At 42.6% G+C, this 19,748-nt stretch overlaps 1 protein-coding gene and 1 pseudogene across 1 annotated transcript in view; both read left to right on the forward strand.

The window, feature by feature from the left end:
* Positions 1–19,748, forward strand: part of CHD6 (chromodomain helicase DNA binding protein 6) — an 853,354-nt gene that overhangs the window by 277,744 nt on the left and 555,862 nt on the right. The window lies entirely within an intron of this gene.
* On the forward strand, positions 1,462–4,134 carry LOC126963801 (neurofilament heavy polypeptide-like; annotated as a pseudogene).

Below are 19,748 nucleotides of genomic sequence, written 5' to 3' on the forward strand. Positions count from 1 at the left end.
CACTAACACTGTCTACAGACAAAGAAATCACACAGAGACTACATTATTGCATGCACTCAGAAACAAAGTAATGTGTCCTACCCACTCAACACCATAGATAGAGCTTCAGGAAAAAGTTCTCCCTACAAAAGTGAATCAAAAATAGAAAAAAAAAAGTGACTGTTACACCAGATGTGCAGATATCGATTGTAAGGACACCGAAAACATAAAAATTCAGGGAAATATGACACCTCCATAGGAGCACAATAATTATCCAGCAATAGATCTTAATCAAAAAGAAATTTAAAATTCCATATAGAGAATTCAAAATATTGATTTTAAAGAAGCTCAATGTGATACAAGAAAAATCTGAAAAACAATTCAAGGAAATAAGAAAAGCAATTCAAAATAAAAATAAGAAATTTACCAAAGAGACAGATACTTTTTAAAATAACTAAATAAAAATTCTGGAACTAAAGAATTTATTGAAGCAAATACTAAATACATTTGAACGCTCCAACAATAGACTAGATTAGGCAGAAGAAATAATCTCAGAACTCGAAGATAGGCCTTTTAAGATAACCCAGTCAGACAAAAATAAAGGGAAAAAAAGAGTAAAAACAATAAGCAAAGCTTTCATGACATTTGGGACAACACAAAGTTATTAAATATTTTAATTGTCAGTATCCCCAAAGGTGAAGAGAGAAAGAAAGAATTGGAAAACCTATTTAATTAAATAACAAACAAAAACTTCCCAAGTGTAGCAAGATATTTAAACATTTAGATACAAGAGGCTCAATCTCCCAGCAATTCCCAGGAAAATACAACACAAAAGGTCTTCTCCATGGCGTATTATAGTCAGACTGTCTAAAGTCAAAGAAAAAGAATGAATCCTAAAAACAAGAGAAAAGCATTTCATCACCTATAAAGGAAACTTCAACGCACTAACAGCAGATTTCTCAGCAGAAATCGTACAGACCAGAAGATGATAGGATGATATATGCAAAGTGCTAAAAGAAAAAAAAAAAAAACCTGTCAAACAAGAATACTACATTCGGCAAAATTATCCTCTATAAATGAAGGAGAAATAAAGTTTTTCTCAGACAACCAAATGCTGAGGGAATTCATTAGCACTAGACTGGTCCTACAAGAAATGCTCAAGAGAGTCCTAAAAATGGAAATGAAAAAACAACATTTACCATCATGAAAATACATGAAAGTATAAAATTCACTGGAAAAGCTATTACACAGTGGAGAAAGAAAAAACTCAATGGTACCACTACAGAAACCCATCAAACAATAAAAGAAAAAGAAAAGAACGAACAATATATAAACCAACCAGAAAGCAATTAACAATATGACAGGAACAAAGCCTGACATATCAATAACTTTGAATGTAAACGGATTAAATTCTCCACTTAAAAGATAAGAGAGGCAGTGCCTCCCTCCCCGTCCTGGCCTCGCGCACCTGCTCCAGCCACGATGAGCTTCCGCAGAGCGGACGCGTTGCTGGGCGCCTCGTTCCCGCCGCTGCACGGTGGTGGCAGCCTCCACTACGTGCTAGCCCAAAAGGGCGGCGCAGGCGGGACGGGACGCGCTCGGCCCGGTCAGCTTCCACTCGTGGCCACGGACGTCCGTGAGCTCCATGTCTGCCTCGCCCAGCCGCTTCCTCGAGCATCGACTCGCTGGGCACGCTGAGCAACCGGCCAGAGGGATGCGTGGTGGCGGCGGCCGCAGCGAGCAGTGAGGAGGAGCAGCTGCAGGCGCTGAAGGACTGCTTCGCAGGCTACATCCACAAGGAGCAGCAGCTGGAGGCACACGACCGCAGCCTGGAGGGCGACGCTGCGTCCCTGCAGCAGCAGGAGGTGGGCCGCGCCGCCATGGGCGAGTTCCACGAGCGCGAGGTCCACAAGACGCGCGGTGCAGTGCGGTGCGGTGTTGCGCCTGGAGTGGGAGCACCTGCTCGAGGACATCTCGCACGTGTGCCAGCGCCTAGACAACGAGGTCTGGCAACGCGACGAGGCCGAGGCGGCGGCCCGCGCCCTCACGCGCTGGAGGCTAAGGCGGTGCGCGTGGAACTGCAGAAGAAGGCACAGGCGCTGCAGGAGGAGTGCGGCTACCTGCTCCGCTGCTACCACCTGGAGGAGGTGGGCGAGCTGCTCTGCCAGATCCAGGGCTGCAGCGCCGCGCAGGGGCAGGCTGAGGCGCGCAACGCCCTCAAGTGCGACGTGACGTCGGAGCTGTGTGAGATGGGCGTGGCGTGCAGGTTGAAGGCCAAAAGGTGCCGAGCGTGCTGTAGTCTGAGGAGTGGTTCCGAGTGAGACTGGACTGCCTGTCAGAGGCAGCGACGGTGAACACAGAAGCCATGCGGTCAGCGCAGGAGGAGATAACTGAGTACCTGTGTCAGCTGCAGGCCAGGACCACACAGCTGGAAGCACTGAAAATCACCAAGGACTCACTGGAGAGGCAGCGCTCTGAGCTGCAGGACCGTCATCAGGCCAACATTGCCTCCTACCAGGAAACCATTCAGCAACTGGACGCCGAGCTGAGGAACACCAAGTGGGAAGTGACAGCCCAGCTAGGAGAATACCAGGACCTGCTCAATGTCATGATGGCTTTGGATACAGAGATAGCCGCTTACAGAAAACTCCTGGAAGGCGAAGAGTGTCGGACTGGCTTTGGCCCAATTCCTTTCTCGCTTCCAGAAGGACTCCCCAAAATTCCCTCCGTGTCCACTCACATAAAGGTCAAAAGTGAAGAGAAGATCAAAGTGGTAGAGAAGTCGAAGAAAGACACTGTGATTGTGGAGGAACAGACGGAGGAGACCCAAGTGACTGAAGAAGTGACTGAAGAAGAGGAGAAAGAGACCGGAGAGGAGGAGGGCAAGGAGAAAGAAGAGGGTGAAGAGGAGGGGGCAGAAGAGGGAGGAGAAGAAGCAAAGTCTCTCCCAGCTGAAGACACCACATCCCCAGAGAAGGAAGCCAAGTCCCCAGTGAAGGAAGAGGCAAAGTCACCGGCTAAGGCCAAGTCCCCAGAGAAAGAGGAAGCAAAATCCCCAGCCGAGGTCAAGTCCCCAGCAAAGGAAGAGGCAAGATCACCAGCTGAGGCCAAGTCTCCAGAGAAGGCCAAGTCCCCAGTGAAGGAAGAAGCAAAGTCACCAGCTGAGGCCAAGTCCCCAGTGAAAGAAGAAGCAAAGTCTGCAGCTGAGGTCAAGTCCCCTGAAAAGGCCAAGTCCCCAGTAAAGGAGGAAGCGGAGTCCCCTGAGAAGGAAGAGGCAAAATCTCCAGCTGAAGTCAAGTCTCCAGGGAAGGCCAAGTCTCTAGTGAAGGCGGAAGCAAAATCCCCAGAGAAGGCCAAGACTCTTGACGTGAAGTCTCTAGAAGCCAAGAGTCCTGCAAAGGAGGAAGCAAGATCCCCTGCAGACAAATCCCCCAAAAAGGCCAAAAGCTCTGTCGAGGAGGTCAGGTCCCCAGAGAAGATGAAGTTGCCCCTGAAGGAGGATGCCAAGATCCCTGAGAAGGAGATCCCAAAGAAGGAAGAGGTGAAGTCCCCAGTGAAGGAGGAAAAGAAGCCCCAAGAGGTGAAAGGCAAATATCCCCCAAAGAAGGCAGAGGAAGAGAAAGCTCCCTCCATGCCAAAAACGGAGAAGGAGGAGGACAGCAAGAAAGAAGAGGCACCCAAGAAGGAGGCCCCAAAGCCCAAGGTGGAGAAGAAGGGACTTGCCATCGAAAAGCCCAAAGAATCCAAAGTTGAAGCCAAGAAGGAAGAGGCTGAAGATAAGAAAAAAGCAGCCACCCCAGAGAAGGAGGCTCCTGCCAATGTGGAGGTGAAGGAAGGTGCTAAACCCAAAGAGAAGACAGGTGGCCAAGAAGGAACCAGATGATGCCAAAGCCAAGGGACCCACCAAACCAGCAGAGGAGGAGGAGGCAGCAGCAGCACCAGAGAAAAAAGACACCTAGGAGCAGAAGGCCACTGAGGCCAAGAAGCCTGAGGAGAAACCCAAGACAGAGGCCAAAACCAAGGAGGATGACAAGACCCTCTCAAGGGACCCAAGCAAACCTAAGGCGGAAAAGGCTGAAAAATCCTCCAGCACAGACCAAAGACAGCAGGCCTCCAGAGAAAGCCACAGAAGACAAGGCCGCCAAGGGGAAGTAAGGCAGGGAGAAAGGAACGTCCAGAGCAGCCAAAGAAACTCAGAAGGGGCCCAGAGCTCAAGGATCGGAGTAATGCAATTTTCACTTTTTCTTTGTTTATGTAAAAAGAAACTGCTTAGATGAGGGGGCCTCCTTCTTCAAACAGGAATTTCTGTTATCAATATGTTAGCAAGATTGGGAACTCCAGCCCCCTGCCCCAACACCCTCCCCAGGTGATGGGCGATTGTGTTATGAAAGCTTATGTAGCTGAATGTGATACATGCTGAATGCCACACGTAAACACTTGACTATAAAAACTGCCCCCCTCCTTTCCAAATAAGTGCATTTATTGCCTCTACGTACAACTGACAGATGACCACAATAATGAATGAGCAGTTACAGACACATTATGCTTGACACGTCTTAATTATTTCCACATGCCTTCTGTTTTCCAAAGGAGTGGTCAAGCCCTTGCCCAGAGCTCTCTATTCTGGAAGAGCTGTCTAGGTGGGGCTGGGCACTGGCCACTGAATTATGCCAGTGCACACTTTCCACTGGAGTCCAATTTCAACTGCTTCTGTGCAATAAAACCAAGTGCTTATAAAATGAAAAAAATAAAAGAAGAGAATAGCTGAATAGAGTCTTTTAAAAACATGAACTATTTGCTTCTTACAAGAAACTCAAATTACTAGTAAAGAAACATAGACTGGAAGTAAAAATATGGAAAAAGATATTATATGCAGATGGAAACCAAAAATGAGCAGGATAGTTGTACTTCTATCACATAAAACAAACTTTAACTCAAAAACAGTAAAAACACACATACACACACACACACACACAAAGAACATTATTACATAAAAAGATCAACCCAGCAAGAGGATATAACAATTTTAAATATATATGCACTCAATACTAGAGCATCCAGATTCATAAAGCAAATATTACTAGGTCCAAAAAGAGAGAGAGATGCAATGCAGTAGTGGTGGGGAACTTTAACATTCCACTCTCAGCACTGAACAGATCATCTAGATATAAAATCAACAAAGAACATTAGATTTAAACTAGACTTTAGACCAAATGGACCTAACATTTACAGATCATTGTATACACCTACAGAATATGTATTTTTTCATCAGCACATAGAATATTCACCAGGATAGACCATATGTTAAGCTACAAAGTAAGTCTCAACGAATTCTTTTAAAAAATCAAAATTATATTAAGTATCTTCTTAGACCGCGGTAGAATAAAACAAGAAATCAATGCCAGGAGGAACTCTGGAAACTATATGAATACATTTAAAAATTGTTCCTGAATGACTATTACATCAACAAAGAAATTAAGATGAAAATCAAAAAGTTTCTTGAAACAAAATGGGAATACAACATACCAAAACCTGTGGGATATAGCAAAAGCAGTGCTAAGAGGGAAGTTTATATCAATAAATGCCTACATCAAAATGTGGAAATATTATAAATTAACAATCTAACAATTTACCTAGAGAATCTAAAAAAGGAAAAAACAACAAAACCCCAAATTAGCAGAAAAATAGTAAAGATTAGAATGAAGTAAATGAAATAGAGACTAAAAAAATACAAAAGTCAATAAAATAAAAAAGTCAATTCTTTGAAAAGATAAAGTCAATAAACCACTACCTAGACTAAACAAGAAAAGGGAAGACTTAAGTCAACACAATCAGAAATGAAAAAGGAGACATTACAACTGATGCTACAGAAAAACAAAAGACTATTATGAACAACTATATGCTAACAAACTGAAAAACCTAGAAGAAATTGATAAATTCCTGGAAACACACAACCAACCAAGATTGAATCAGGAAGAAATAGAAAACTTAAATTGGCCAAAAATGAGTAGTGAGTTTGAATCAGTAATAAAAACTCTCCCAACAGAGAAAAGCTCAGGACCAGATGCATTCACAGCTGAATTCTACAAAACTTAAAAAGATAAGCTAATACCAATCCTTCTGAAATTATTCCCAAAAATCTAAGAGGAGGGAATTCTCCCTGATTCATTCTACAAGGCCAGTATTACCCTCATAGTAAAACCAGATAAGGACACACATGTAAAAGAGAAAACTACAGGCCAGTATCCCTAATGCACAGAGATGCAAAAATCCTCAACAAAACATTAGCCAACCAAATCCAACAGCATTCAAAAACATAATTCTGATAACCAAAACAACATGGCGTTGGTATAAAAGTGGACACATAAACCAATGGGACAGGATAGAGAATCCGGAAATAAAGCCACATATTAACAGCCAACTGATGTTTGGAATTTTTCATTGACACTTTCTAAAATTATAATAATTTTAATTTTATTTCATTCTTATCAGAGAATTTATCCAGAACCATTTCTAACATCCTGATAATCAATTTTCTTTATAAACTAGTATAGGTTAATTGTGATAAATGTTCCATGTTTTATTGCACAAAAACGATGAAAATTTTCTGGCCATTTTCAGAACCCAAAATTTAATCCAAATCTATTAAATCAAAGTCAATATTACTAATCATCCATATTTGTTTAACCAAAGGCTACATGATGGTTTCTTGGTTTTTTGTTTTGTTTTGGGTTTTTTTAGGGTTTTATTGGTTGGTTGGTTGGTTTGTTGCCTCAACATCTGAAGGTTGCAATATATGCCCATCAATAGTAATTCTGGGTCAGTGGAAATGGGATTACTCGCCCCCTCCCTCTGAATATCAGAATATGTGTGTATGTGAGTTTTTTACAAAATGACTTCTCAGACTCTGATATGATCTTTGGGGCATCTTTTACCAACTTAGTTGAGAATCACTGAGATAAATGGAAATTAGCATCATAGCATTCATGTGAATTTTATCTTTGGCATAAAATGACTTCTATCTTAATAATTGTATTTACCTTATACTATACTTTTTTTACTGATGTTAATATTGTCATTCCTAGTCTCAGTTTTCAGTTTTACCTTTTTTTGCTCCCTCTTATATGTGAAGCTTTGACAAATAGCTATAATTAGCTTTGGTGCATTCTAAACCAAATATAAGACAGATATTATTTTAATGCAGGAATTTAATCCATTTACTGTCATATTGAGCCTTCACATATTTAACTGATATATTTAATTTATATCAGTCAAATCAACTTTTGACTCAGGCAGCTTTTTGTTGTAAAAGGTGTCTTCTAAGTTGTATAGAGCAGTCCTTCACCTGCTCTTTTTTGCCCTCATGCCCATCCCTGGCCTTTCCTTTGCTTATTTGGTATCAGAGTAGGGCTGACCCATACAGGCTGCATTTTCCAGGTTCCCTCATCTGCTCCCTTCAGGATAGGTTTGGTCAGCGATAGAGACTGGCAGAAGATTGCAGTGTGGAAAGCAAGAAGGGTATTTCCCTCTCTTCCTTGCCTTGACTTCATCTCTTCTGTGACTCCAACTTGGGCTGAACAAGGCTCCCTCTTGTTCCAGTTTCTACTTGGTGATCCCTGTCCCTGGGCTCAGTGACGCTGCTTCCATCTTTTGTCCCCATAGCCAGAACTTCCATTCTCTGTCCACCATATATCCTCCCCATTGATAACTGCCTTACTTCCCTGGGCTTTTCCTCTACATTCCGGGAGATCTTCTTACCTGTATCTTCCTTAACAACAATTCCATTTCCTGCAATATTATTTATTTTCTTTACTGCTTCTAATCCCAAAACAAGTTTTATTAAGCTATTGGATTTTATATGTATTTACAATATTTATCTCAATCTCTGCTTGCATCTTAGCAACTCTTTTAATCTTACTATGTCATCTGTCGTTTCTTGTATCTCAGAGTTCAAATTTACTGAGAACGCAAAAAGACGCATCCTAGTATATGCCTTTATTAACTATTTTATATTTTTTCAAGACATTTTTCCTCTGAATCTAGTATTCTCCTTTTTATGTCTCAGAAAAATCTTCAAGGTCTCTTGTTTTGTTTTTCCCATTTTTCATGCTTAATAAAGGAGAAAGCTGGTCAAGCATGTTGCCAGTATATAGTTTGGATGGATCTTCTTTGGTCCTTGTTATTAACCACATGATTATAATTAGAATCCACATCTAGACCTTAAGCTGAGGGCTGATTAATATGCACAGATTCCAAATTCCTAGTGGTACAGTCTTTTTCTCATGTATATTCTAGACCAGAATGGGCTGACTTCGGAACATGTGGAGGGAAATTTATTCTGGGATAATTGTATACAGCCGTCTCTGCTTTGGGAAAAGCAATGCATGGACATTTACATTCATCAGCATATAACTATCTTACAGGTCTCTCTAGCTCTACTCTTTCATAGATTTCACAGTCAATTTTGTTGATTTCATGGTCTTGTATTGGTATGGTCTGAATGTGCACCTCAAAATTCATATGTTGAAACTTAAAGACCCAAATGATAGTGTTAACAGGTGGGGCCTTTAAAAGGTGATTAAGTCATGAAAGCAAAGCTTTCATGCATGAGATTAGGGCCTTTTAAAAGGGCTTGAGGGAGTTGGTGTTTTCTCTTCCACTTTTCTGCCACGTGAGGACACAGTGTCCATCCCCTCTGGAAGATGCAGCAAGGAGGAGCCGTCCTGGAAGCAGAGAGCAGTCCTCACCAGACACCAGGTGTTAGTGCCTTCATATTAGACTTCCTGATCCTCAGAACCATAAAAAATCCATTTATTTTCCTTATAAATTATCTAGTCTATGACATTTTGTTTTAGCAGCACAAACAGACTCATACACATATACAAAGATCCATATCCTGTTTTCATCTGCCACGATCCCTTCCTTCTTTTTTAATTTCTGGAAAGTTAAAATTAGTCCAACAAATGGTAAATCAATAGAAGTGATAATAGGGAGTGCTGGAGGTTAAATAGCCTCAGAAACAGCTTCTGTGTAGTAAGTGCGGGTTTCTCTCCTTTTGTTCAGTGGAGACACTGCCTTTAAGGCAGGAAGTAGATAGGAGTAATAACTGAAAACCTCCTATCATGTATCTCCTGTTCTTTTGCCCAAGAGTGTCATCCTTGCTTTACTACGTAAAAATTCCACCTAAGGCCCAGAATCCATGTTACCAAAAAGTAGGAGTGGTTTCTGTGTTTTCATGAGAAGTGCCACAGGTAGGGAGAAAATGGAACCCAAGTGCCACAGCCAGATGCCAACTGAATCTGGAATTCCCGCCTGTTATTTGAACAACCACTTCCTCTCCCTCTCTAGCTTTCCACTTAATCCATAGGGTCCCTGTCCAAAGGGGATGTCAAAATGTTATCCCATCTAAACTCCTCCTCCTAAGAAGTCAGTGTTGACCTGCGCCAGGTCTGGAGTTCTCAAACCATCCATTCCACATTCATAATTTTCCAGCCTAGCCTTTTATTCAATTAAGGGTATGGGGGGCTACCAAAACCCACTCCCCATATTGGTATCCTGCTATCCCTACAACATATCATATTCAAATTCTTGTACTCAAGCAGATTACTGTGGAATTGCCTCCTGATTCAGCATTCTATGAGGTTGACCCAGACTGAATAAACAGTAAATAAAAATATCAAAATGATACTACTATTTCAACTGAATCAATAGTCAAGAACTAAGAATTCACATATTAATGGGAATATAGGAAATAGATGTTAACAGATATTTTGAAATTTATTATGACTTAAGGAACAATGCATTATTGTTTACCCGCCTACCTACCAACTTCCTAAAATTTCTGTGTGTACTTTAGCATTTGTTTAATTATAGGTTATTCTTTAATTATTCAGGTGTGTATTTACCTCCCAGTTAGGTTCCATGTTCATCCAGGGCAAGAATGACAACTTACTTGTCTTTATGTCCACAGTACAGTGTGCTCAATTCTCACCTGAGGGACAAGCTAGGAGCTAAACTGATGGGTTTGGTCCTATAGAGGCAGGACTAGCAGGTGCATCTCTGACCTGGAGCCGCAGGTGTCCCTGAATAGTACAAGGGGCAAAATAAGAATTGGATGAGGCAGGACAAGGGGTAGAAGAGGAACTAAATGTAGTATCCAAAATAAGAATGAAGAAGTTAGGGCAGATATTATGAACTAGAACACAAACCAGGGTATCTAAAAACTAAGAAGAAGAAAAAGGAGCAGAAGCAGGAGACAAGACTATTATCTCTATTTAGCATGAATGGTGGACACACAAGTTATGCTTAAAAATCAGAGCCATGGTGAATGTGGAATAGACCTTCAGTGAATGTTAATTAAATTGGCACAACTGAAATGAATTACGAAAAGGAATAAACTTCAGTTCCCTCAAACTTCTCCCAGAAATCCCCCCAAAATTATATAAAAGTTATTTTATATCTAATTACTGCAAAAAAAAAAAAAAAAAAAGGCTTGGCGTATAGGATTTGAAATTGCACAGATATGTCACTTCATGGTCCCCTACTCGTTTTGTCCATCCGTGATCTTGGGCCACCGACCTCAATAAATGCTCAGTTTCCTTAGCTGTAAAATGAGGATAATAGCGCCCATGTCACGGGGCTTCTTAGAGGAGTGAATCACGTAGAAAGTATCTAGCACACCAGAATCATTCAATAAATGCTGGTTTCCATCCTCCTTCATCAGCGGCCTCGGAAGTCTAATGAGGCTAAAGCAGGGATGCTTACTTAACAATTTGGAGCAAAGCAGCCCTGGTGAGCAGACGTGCATTCTTGATTTCATTACGTGCCAGAAGATGAAAATGAACAGCCCCGCGGATCGTGCCCCATCCCTTGCAGCTGCCTCTCTGCTGAGGGATTTACGTTCTGTGTGATTAAGCCTGAAATGGACAGGAAGCTTTATTGTGCTAGGCTGGCAGGGCGTGGAGGAGCAAATTGATAAAGATGCCTGGGTCGGGTCAGTGGCAAGCTGGGTGGTTCCTAATTTATAGAAACACCTCGAGTTCCATTACTCAGCCTCTTCTTTTCTGCTCCTACCTCCACACCCTTCCTGCTCAACACTTCTCTTCCCCACCTTGTGAAATAGTGACTTATTTATGAAATGAAAGGGGATTTACTGATAAAGATAAGGCATCAGCCAAACCCACAGCAAGGAAATTCCCAGAGAAGCAACATCTGGTGAACGGCAAACATTTGCTGAAATCTCTGTGCCAGGCGCAGAGATGTCAGTGATATGACCAGTGACCAGGTTAGGTCCTGCCTCAGCTTTCTGAACACTTAACCTCTTTGTTTCCTCTTAAATAAATAAATACACAAAATTTTAAAAATTTTTAAAAATTTTAAATGGGATAGTGCTCGTTCCTGTCTTACAGATAGTGGATGCTCAATAAAAAGTAGCATTTAGGCTGGGCGCGGTGGCTCACGCCTGCAATCCCAGCACTTTGGGAGGCTGCAGCAACTGGATCACTTGAGATCAGAAGTTCGAAACCAGCCTGACCAACATGGCGAAACCCCATCTCTACTAAAAATTAAAAAAAACTAGATTGGTGCGGTGGCATGTGCCTGTAATCCCAGCTACTGGGGAGGCTGAGGCAGGAGAATTGCTTGAACCCAGAAGGCAGAGGTTGCAGTGAGCCGAGATTACACCATTGCACTCCAACCTGGGTGACAGAGTGAGACTCTGTCATAAATAAATGAATAAATACATAAATAAATAAATAATTAAGTAGCATTTATCATCATCATTGTCCACCCAGGCTTCCAGATTCCAAACCTTGGTATCTTCCTTAAGATAACCCTCCCCAATGACCCCAGATTGGCAGAAGATATCTCACCCCCTCTCGGGGCAACTCTGCTAGTTCATTTCTCCACTGGGTTTTTGCTTCAGAGGAGGAGAGAAGGGGAGAGAAAGGAAGAGCAGAAGAGTGGGGGGTAGGGGAGGGGAGAATGCTAACATTCACTGGGAAACTCCTTTAGATCAGGCAGCATGGCAGTCATTTCAGACCATTCCAGTTAGCAGCCTCCCAAATCTGTGTATGAGTTTCAACACATACACAGATTTGTATAACCACCACCACAATAAGGATGCAGAACAATTCCAAACAATTCCTTTGTACTACCCTTTTTTAATCAATGCCTCTTCCCATCCCCAAACCCTGGCAAGCCCTGATCTGTCCTCCATTACTGTAATTTTGTCTTTCCCAAGATGTCATATAAATGGAAACATACAAATCATGGCATTTTGGATCTTCCTTTTCTAATATTTGTCTCTGCCTTGGGTCTCACCCTTTCCTTCAATCCTACACATCAGCCAAGATCCATTTCTCACACAGAGTTCTGATCTTATTGGATCCTGAACTGAAATCTTCGAGAGCTTCTTACTGGCCGTCAGATGAAGGGCCTGGTCCTCAGTCTAGCAGCCTAGGCTCTTTATAATCTGGTCCCAGGAGAACACCTCACACTCTCACCACCAATGCTTCAGTCAGTCCACCTAGGCATTAGTTTTCACATCCCCTATGCTTTTGCTCATGCAAATTTTCACTGAAATTGCTTTGAGCTTACTCATACATTTGGGAAGGACTGACATCTTTACGCTTTCGGTTGACTCTTCCAATCCAGGACCATGATACGTCTTTTCATTGATTCCAGCCATTCTCCATGGCTTTCAGTAAAGTATTGTATTCACTGTCATATAAATCTGGACTATTTCTAGTTAATTACCAAGAGTTTTATATTGTTATTATTGCTGCTATTATAAATGGGATCCTTTTATATATTTTCCAATTACATATTTCTAATCAATAGAAATGCTATTTTTCTTCATGCTCATCTTACATCCCACTACCTTACTGAACACTCTGTTTAGCATAAACCACTTTTAGCTGAGTCTCTTGAATTTTCCATACAGACAGACGCATCACTTTTAAATCACGGTATTTTTTAGGCTAAACAAGTATGGCAAATTTATCATGAGGATATTGAGGCACCTCACTAAACCCAAAGGTTCAGGAAAAAGTAGAATTAGAGTCTCAAATGCCGTGTAGGATTCTCTCCCTATCTCCTACAAACCCAAATTTAACACTTTTATGTTAATTTGTTTATTTTTATATGAGTTAAAGTTTATAATTCTTTCCTTGTTTATTTCAACTAGTTTATGCATTAATGCAAAAGATCTTCATGTTATAAAAATACACATGTATACAAACTGAGCTAAGGATTACTTCTTAAAGGCATGTTTTTCAAAATTGTCTGAAAATTCAAACAATGTAAAATAAATTTGTGGGTTTTTATTCAACACTGAGATACATAGATGTTGGTACACACATATAGCTGTAATCCATTTTTTCTTCTCTCATTTTTAAAAATAACATGCAGGAAAATTGGCATATGGTTCTACGAGTTTCAACACACACACAGATTTGTATAACCACCACCACAATAAGGATGCAGAACAATTCCAAACAATTCCTTTGTACTACCCTTTTTTAATCAATGCCTCTTCCCATCCCCAAACCCTGGTAAGCCCTGATCTGTCCTCCATTACTATAATTTTGCCTTTCCCAAGATGTCATATAAATGGAAACATACAAATCGTGGCATTTTGGATCTTCCTTTCTAATATTTGTATCTCCTTTTGTATTTTTCTTATCTTACTGCTTTGGTTAGGATGCCACTGGATTCTCTTGGTTTATTTTTGCCTCCCAACTAGACTTGGGGATTCCACTTAGTGAAAATAGCGTCTCCTTCAGCATATAGACCAATTCTTAGCCAATACAGGTGCTCACTATGTGTTTCTGGAACACATAAAGGCATTATGATCAATGGATGGGCTTCCTCTGGGGGCACCATGCAAGCTTCCCAAAAACCAAAACCCTTTCCCAAGAAAAGGTATGTTCTAGCACCTAGCTGACCCATGGGCCTGTAAAGAATTCCCCCAACCCATCTTCATTAATTTGTCAAGACACACACAAAAATGTCTGCCTATTACATGCTCACTGTGCCACATGGAACTGTTCGCCTCTAATTAGAATTAATTAGCTAATGTGGGTTTCAAATTTGGAAGAAAAGAAGTTTTGCCTGTGTTCTCAATTGGTGTTAATTATCATGGAAACCTGTTTCAACCCAAAAACTCTCTCAGCGCATTGAGATACTCTTTCCCGCACAGGCTCCAGGAGGTAACCAGTGTGATGCTGGCTGACAGTCAACAAGACTCTCTTGTATCGAGACCTTAGGGAGAGGAGGACTCATGGTTCTGTAAGAAGCTCTATTAATGCTTCCCCCTCAGGAAGACTTTTGTGAAGAATTCAGGATATTCTGGCAATTCCAGAATAGGAGTTCCAAGCTCAATAGCAAATGGAAATCAAATTAGGAGGTGCTGGGTCTAAAACCAGATGTCCCCATGAATGGGGCAGCAGGAAGAGTACCCCAAATCAATTGAGGAGTCCATTTGAGGGGTTGCAATCCAAAAGACATATCCCCTTTCCCAGACTTTGTGGGATGATTGCCCCTTGTACTTGCCAGAAAATGAGTGTAACAACTTCTTGTCTTGGGAGAAATTTGTATTTCACACAGAAGGATATATTATGAGAGCATATGCATCAGGGGTTCCTGTTCATCTGGTGGTCAGTGCTGGCCTCCCATAGTGTGTGGGGTTTTCCCTTTGTTTCAGAGCCATTGATAAATCTGGATCCATCTACCTACCCAGGTCATGGCCAGAGCAAGGGTCAGAGTTTATGCTGATTCTGGTTGAGCAGCATGTAAATTGAATTTCCACCGTTGAGACATGTCCTACTTTACCACCCCTGTGAAATACCCCTGCCTCTCACTCAGTGGTTATTCAGAGCCAGTAATGCAGGGAGTCTCCCAACAAATGTGATGGGGATAGGACAATGATTGGATTATGGTAACAGCTTCAGAATCTAGAATTTACTTCTACCCTAACCTCAGCACCAGGGAAAAATAATAAGGCATTAAAGAGATAAGTAAATTTTTTAAATAAGTTAAAAATCTGGTCCTTTATTAGCTATACTTAGATAAAAGTGAGGTTGGGGGGGGAAAGGTAGACAGGGGTGGTCAGTTTTTATTCTCATAGCAAACTTACTTCTTTCATTGGACTGGATCCTTTCTAATTTGAATTGGTTCAAATTGGAGCTAAATATCTGCAGGTAGGGGTCCTGGGGAAGACTAAAGCATACCAATTAATATGCATTGGAATCACCTGGATATGGTATTAAAGTACAGATCCTGGGTGGGTAGGTCCGGGGTGAAAACGAAGGTTCTTCATTTCTAAGGAGCTACTAGGTAATGGTGATGCCACAGACTAGCCATCCCCAAACTTTTAGCACCAAGGACCAGTTTTGTGAAAATTTTTCCACAGTCAGGGGGATGGTTTCAGGATGATTCAAATGCATTACATTTATTGTGCACTTTATTTTTATTATTACACTGTAATATATTATGAAATAATCATACAACTCACCATAAAATAGAATCAGCTGGAGCCCTGAGCTTGTTTTCCTACAACTAGCTGGTCCCATGTGGGAGTGATGGGAGACAGTGACATCATCAGGCATTAAATCCTTTTTTTTTTTTTTTTTTTTTTTTTTTTTTTTTTTTTTTTTTTTGGTTTTCGTTTTGTTTTGTTTTGAGACGAGTCGCGCTCTGTTGCCCTGGCTGGAGTGCAGTGGCGTGATCTTGGCTCACCACAACCTCTGCCTCCCGGGTTCAAGTGATTCTCCTCTCTCAGGAGTCCCTATAGCTGGGACTATAGGCGTGCGCCACCATGCCCAGTTAATTTTTGTATTTTTAGTAGAGACGGGTTTTCACTGTGTTGGCCAGGCTGGTCTTGAACTCCTGACCCATGATCTACCCACCTTGGCCTCCCAAAGTGCTAGGATTACAGGCGTGAGCCACTGCACCCAGCCAGGCATTAGGTTCTTATAAGGAGTGTACAACCTAGATCCCTCGCATTAGCAGTTCACAATAGGGTTCTCACTTCTATGAAAATCTAATGCTGCTGCTGATCTGACAGAAGGTGGAGGTCAGGCAGTAATGCTTGCTGGCCTGCCACTCACCTCCTGCTGGTGTGGCCTGCTTCCTAACAGGCCACCAACTGGTATTGGTCCATAGCCCAGGGGTTGGAGACCCCTGCTGCAGACCACACTTCTTGAGTAGCAGGTTGTATTCATTTCCTATTGCTGCTGTAACAAATTACCAAAAGTTAATGACTTAAAACAACATAAATTTATTCTCCTACAGTTGCATAAATCAGAAAGCTGATAATGGGTCTTACGGGGCTAAAATAAAGGGGTCAGCCGGGCTCTGCTCCTTCTGGAGGCTCCAGGGAGAATCCTTTCCTTGCCTTTTCCAATTTCTAGGGGTGCCCCCATTCCTTGGCTCATAGCTTCTTCCAGAAATGACAGCATTCCATCCTCTGCTTCCATCACCACATCACCTTCTTTAAATCTGACCTCCTGCCTCCCTCTTATGAAGACCCTTGTGATTGACACCCACATGGATAATCCAGGATAATCTTCACATCTCAAGAACCTTAATCACATCCACGAAGTCTTTTTTGCCATGTAAGATAATATATTCAGAGATTCTGGGGATTAAGTCATGAACATTGTGAAGGGGAAGGCAATTACTATTCTGTCTGCCACCCAAGGGATCAGTTCATCTGAAGAAGATTGAGAAAGGCACAGCGGTAATTGGGTAGATAGATGATGGGTATTTGGGGTATGCTGGGATCATACAATGACAAGGGGCTGCAAACAGGCACCATTTCTAGTTCCTAGCATTTGAGCAGATGAGGAGGCAGGCCACAATAGCTACCAGAGAGTCTGAGAGCAGGTACTGGGCTCTGGGATGAAATTAAGACAGGTCTTCAGGGACTGCAAGGGGGCGCAGTTAGGGGCCTGGGACTGACCAACTCTAGAAGTGATGGAAGGCTTAACCTGCCACATGGCTGTTCCAAGTCTCGTTTGACTAAGGACATGAATCTAAAAAGTTCTTGACTTCTCTCTCTCACCACCTCAACTCCCAGTGGGACCTGCTTCTCCGGCCCTAATGATGACCAGCAAGGAGGAATTGGTTGGCAAAGTGTAAGTGACAGAAGCCTTGAGGGAAAGTGACCATATCAGCTCAGGGTTCCTAATGGCTGAGAAAAGGTTAGACACACATCCTGAAACTAAAAGCAGCTTTCAGAAAGTCCTAATAAAGACTGTCACCAGGCCATGACAGAGATGACGACTCAAGGCAGCTCTCAAAGCCCCAGTTCTGACCATCTGTGTCTCCAGGAAGAGAGGTGGAGCCTATACATAGATATCTCCCCAGGGGCTTGAGTTTTAAAAAGTCAGATAAAGATAGAAATTTGACACATCATCCAGGACTGGCTGGTATGAGTGTGACGCTGATGAGTAAAATGGATAAGGAAGCTAAAGCTCCAAAGAGCTGGGACTAAAAATTTGTTCCAAGTGTGATAGGCTTTTGTGGCTTGGTTTAGAAGATCAAGGAGATCTGACTGCAAGGGAGGAAGCCAGTGCCTGGGTCTTGGCTGGACATTCTCCATTCATCCACCCTTGCCCCCGTCCTGCCCCTCCCTACTCTGCTTTGAATCCCAAGAGAATGACTTCTACGGCTCTATCACCAACCTCTCTTGCTCTCTGGTTTCAGCTAGGCTTAGCCAATAAAAAACCCAAGCAGGAGACAGAAGAGTGGAAGCAGATAAAGCCAAGACATTTATTTTCTTAAGTCCTGCTGAACCAGAGTAAGCCATGGCTGCATTCCCCTACCCAAGGCCACAGCTCCTATCACTTAGCCCTCTCTTAAAATTATAGGTCTCTTTTGGGTGCTGGTAACTCGACTCAGCAAGGTGGGGAAAGAGCCAGCTGGAAAACCTTCTCTCCTGACCCCACAGCCAGTCCTTGGCTCTTCTATCAGCTGCTGTGGATCCTCCCTGGACCTTGGGCGCCCCGGATATTCACCAAGGAGCAACGCTCAGGACTTTAGATACCACCTTTCAAGGCCACGCATATTGGCTTAGCAGATCATAGCAACAAGAGCCAACAATTGTCAAATACTTACTCCCTGCAGGTCGCTGCTCAATCATGTGCCTTGTATTGACCCATCTAATCCTCGCTCCAATGCTACAGGGTTGTCCTTCGCTGTGCTAGGAGAGGGACACAGAGGTCAGCTATGGTCCCTTCCCTTCAGGAAACTCAAAATCTAGAGGGAGAGACAGGCAAGCTCACAGAAATCTCAGTATATTTATATAATAAAAACAACAGTAAAGCTTTGATGAGGGTTTGCTACTTGTCAGGACTTCATTTGGATCATTTGATTTTTCACAGCCGCACTATGGAGTAAGGGAGTGTTATTACCATTTTTACAATGAGAAAACTCAAGCTTAGAAAGCTTAGGTGATTTACAAATGCAAGGGGTTTCAAAGAAGCTGAACGCAGGTCTTTCTGACTCCAGTTAGTACTTTTAACCCTCTCATTACATCATGCCACCTGCATGTGAACGTGTGTCTCCATGCTGCACAAAAGGGACCATCACTCTGGCTGCTGGAAAAAAATAGGTAATCGATATCAATCTATATGGAGAGATATATATGTTAGATGGATAATATGCAGAAATATGGTTTTAATAAAAGAGCAATTAGCAAAGTATCAATTGGCTACATAGCTATTCCCAAAGGATTAGGTTCCATCTGGTAGAGAGGTCCCCAATGGTATACAGGCTGGTGTAGGGTCAGGCAACCCATGGGGGTGTCAAAGTTAGGCACACACCCTGTGGCATCTAAGGGCAGAACAAGACAGTGGCTGTTCCCTGCCTAGGCTGACAGCTCCTTGGCACATTGAGCAAGTAACGTGGTGGGGTGAATCTCTCTCTTGCCCCCTATTCTAAGAACATTGCAGTTCCTGACGAGGGCTGCCTGTCCATCATTGGTTGGAACAGCAGGCCATGCAAGGAGCACATGGATTCATTCCCCAGCTTCTCCAATCAGGCCCCATCTTCATTTGCAAACTTTGCAGAATGTGCTTGGCAAATTCTGTAGCCAGCCCTGATAGTGTGTCATGGGGCTTGAGCTTTGTTCTTGGATTTATTCTGTCCCAAACTATTGTTGATGACTTGTAGAAAGATGTAATCTGCCTAGTGATACAGGTGTAAATGTCAGGGGAAAAAGAACAAAAACTAAGAACCACAGAGAAACATTGTAAGGAGAAATTTCTGCTCATTCTCAGGAATATCTCTCTCCACTCATCAGTGGGAGAATGGATTTTACCTACTAGAGGTCTAAGGGGATAGAACTTGGGAGCACGTTCCCTTGTCACTGGAGATGTTCAAGCACAGAGGCTGGCATGGGTGGGTCGTGGCGTGGACTCCCCGAGAGATGGGTGATTGAAGAGTTTGTGAGGTTGTGAGTTTCCATCTTGTTTGCCCCAGGCAGATATTTTGAGTTCTTCGAGCAAAACCCTTTCTTTTCTCCTGGCTGGGTCTAACCCCTAGGTCTTGGCCTTCATGGCATTCCTGGTCCCCTTCCCTCAGCACCCCCAGCAACAGTGCCTCTAACCTGCCTTGTACCCTATCTGTTAGTGCTGCCCTCTTCACACCACCTCTCAGGGAGTCCAGAACACAATTTTCCTGTATTCTCACCTCCCTTTTCCTCTCCCAAGGCACCCAGGCTCTCTGCTTGACACCCCCTCCCTCCATCATTGGTGTAGGTGCTT

Source organism: Macaca thibetana, chromosome 10 (assembly GCF_024542745.1).
Source record: "Macaca thibetana thibetana isolate TM-01 chromosome 10, ASM2454274v1, whole genome shotgun sequence".
Classification (NCBI taxonomy): domain Eukaryota; kingdom Metazoa; phylum Chordata; class Mammalia; order Primates; family Cercopithecidae; genus Macaca; species Macaca thibetana.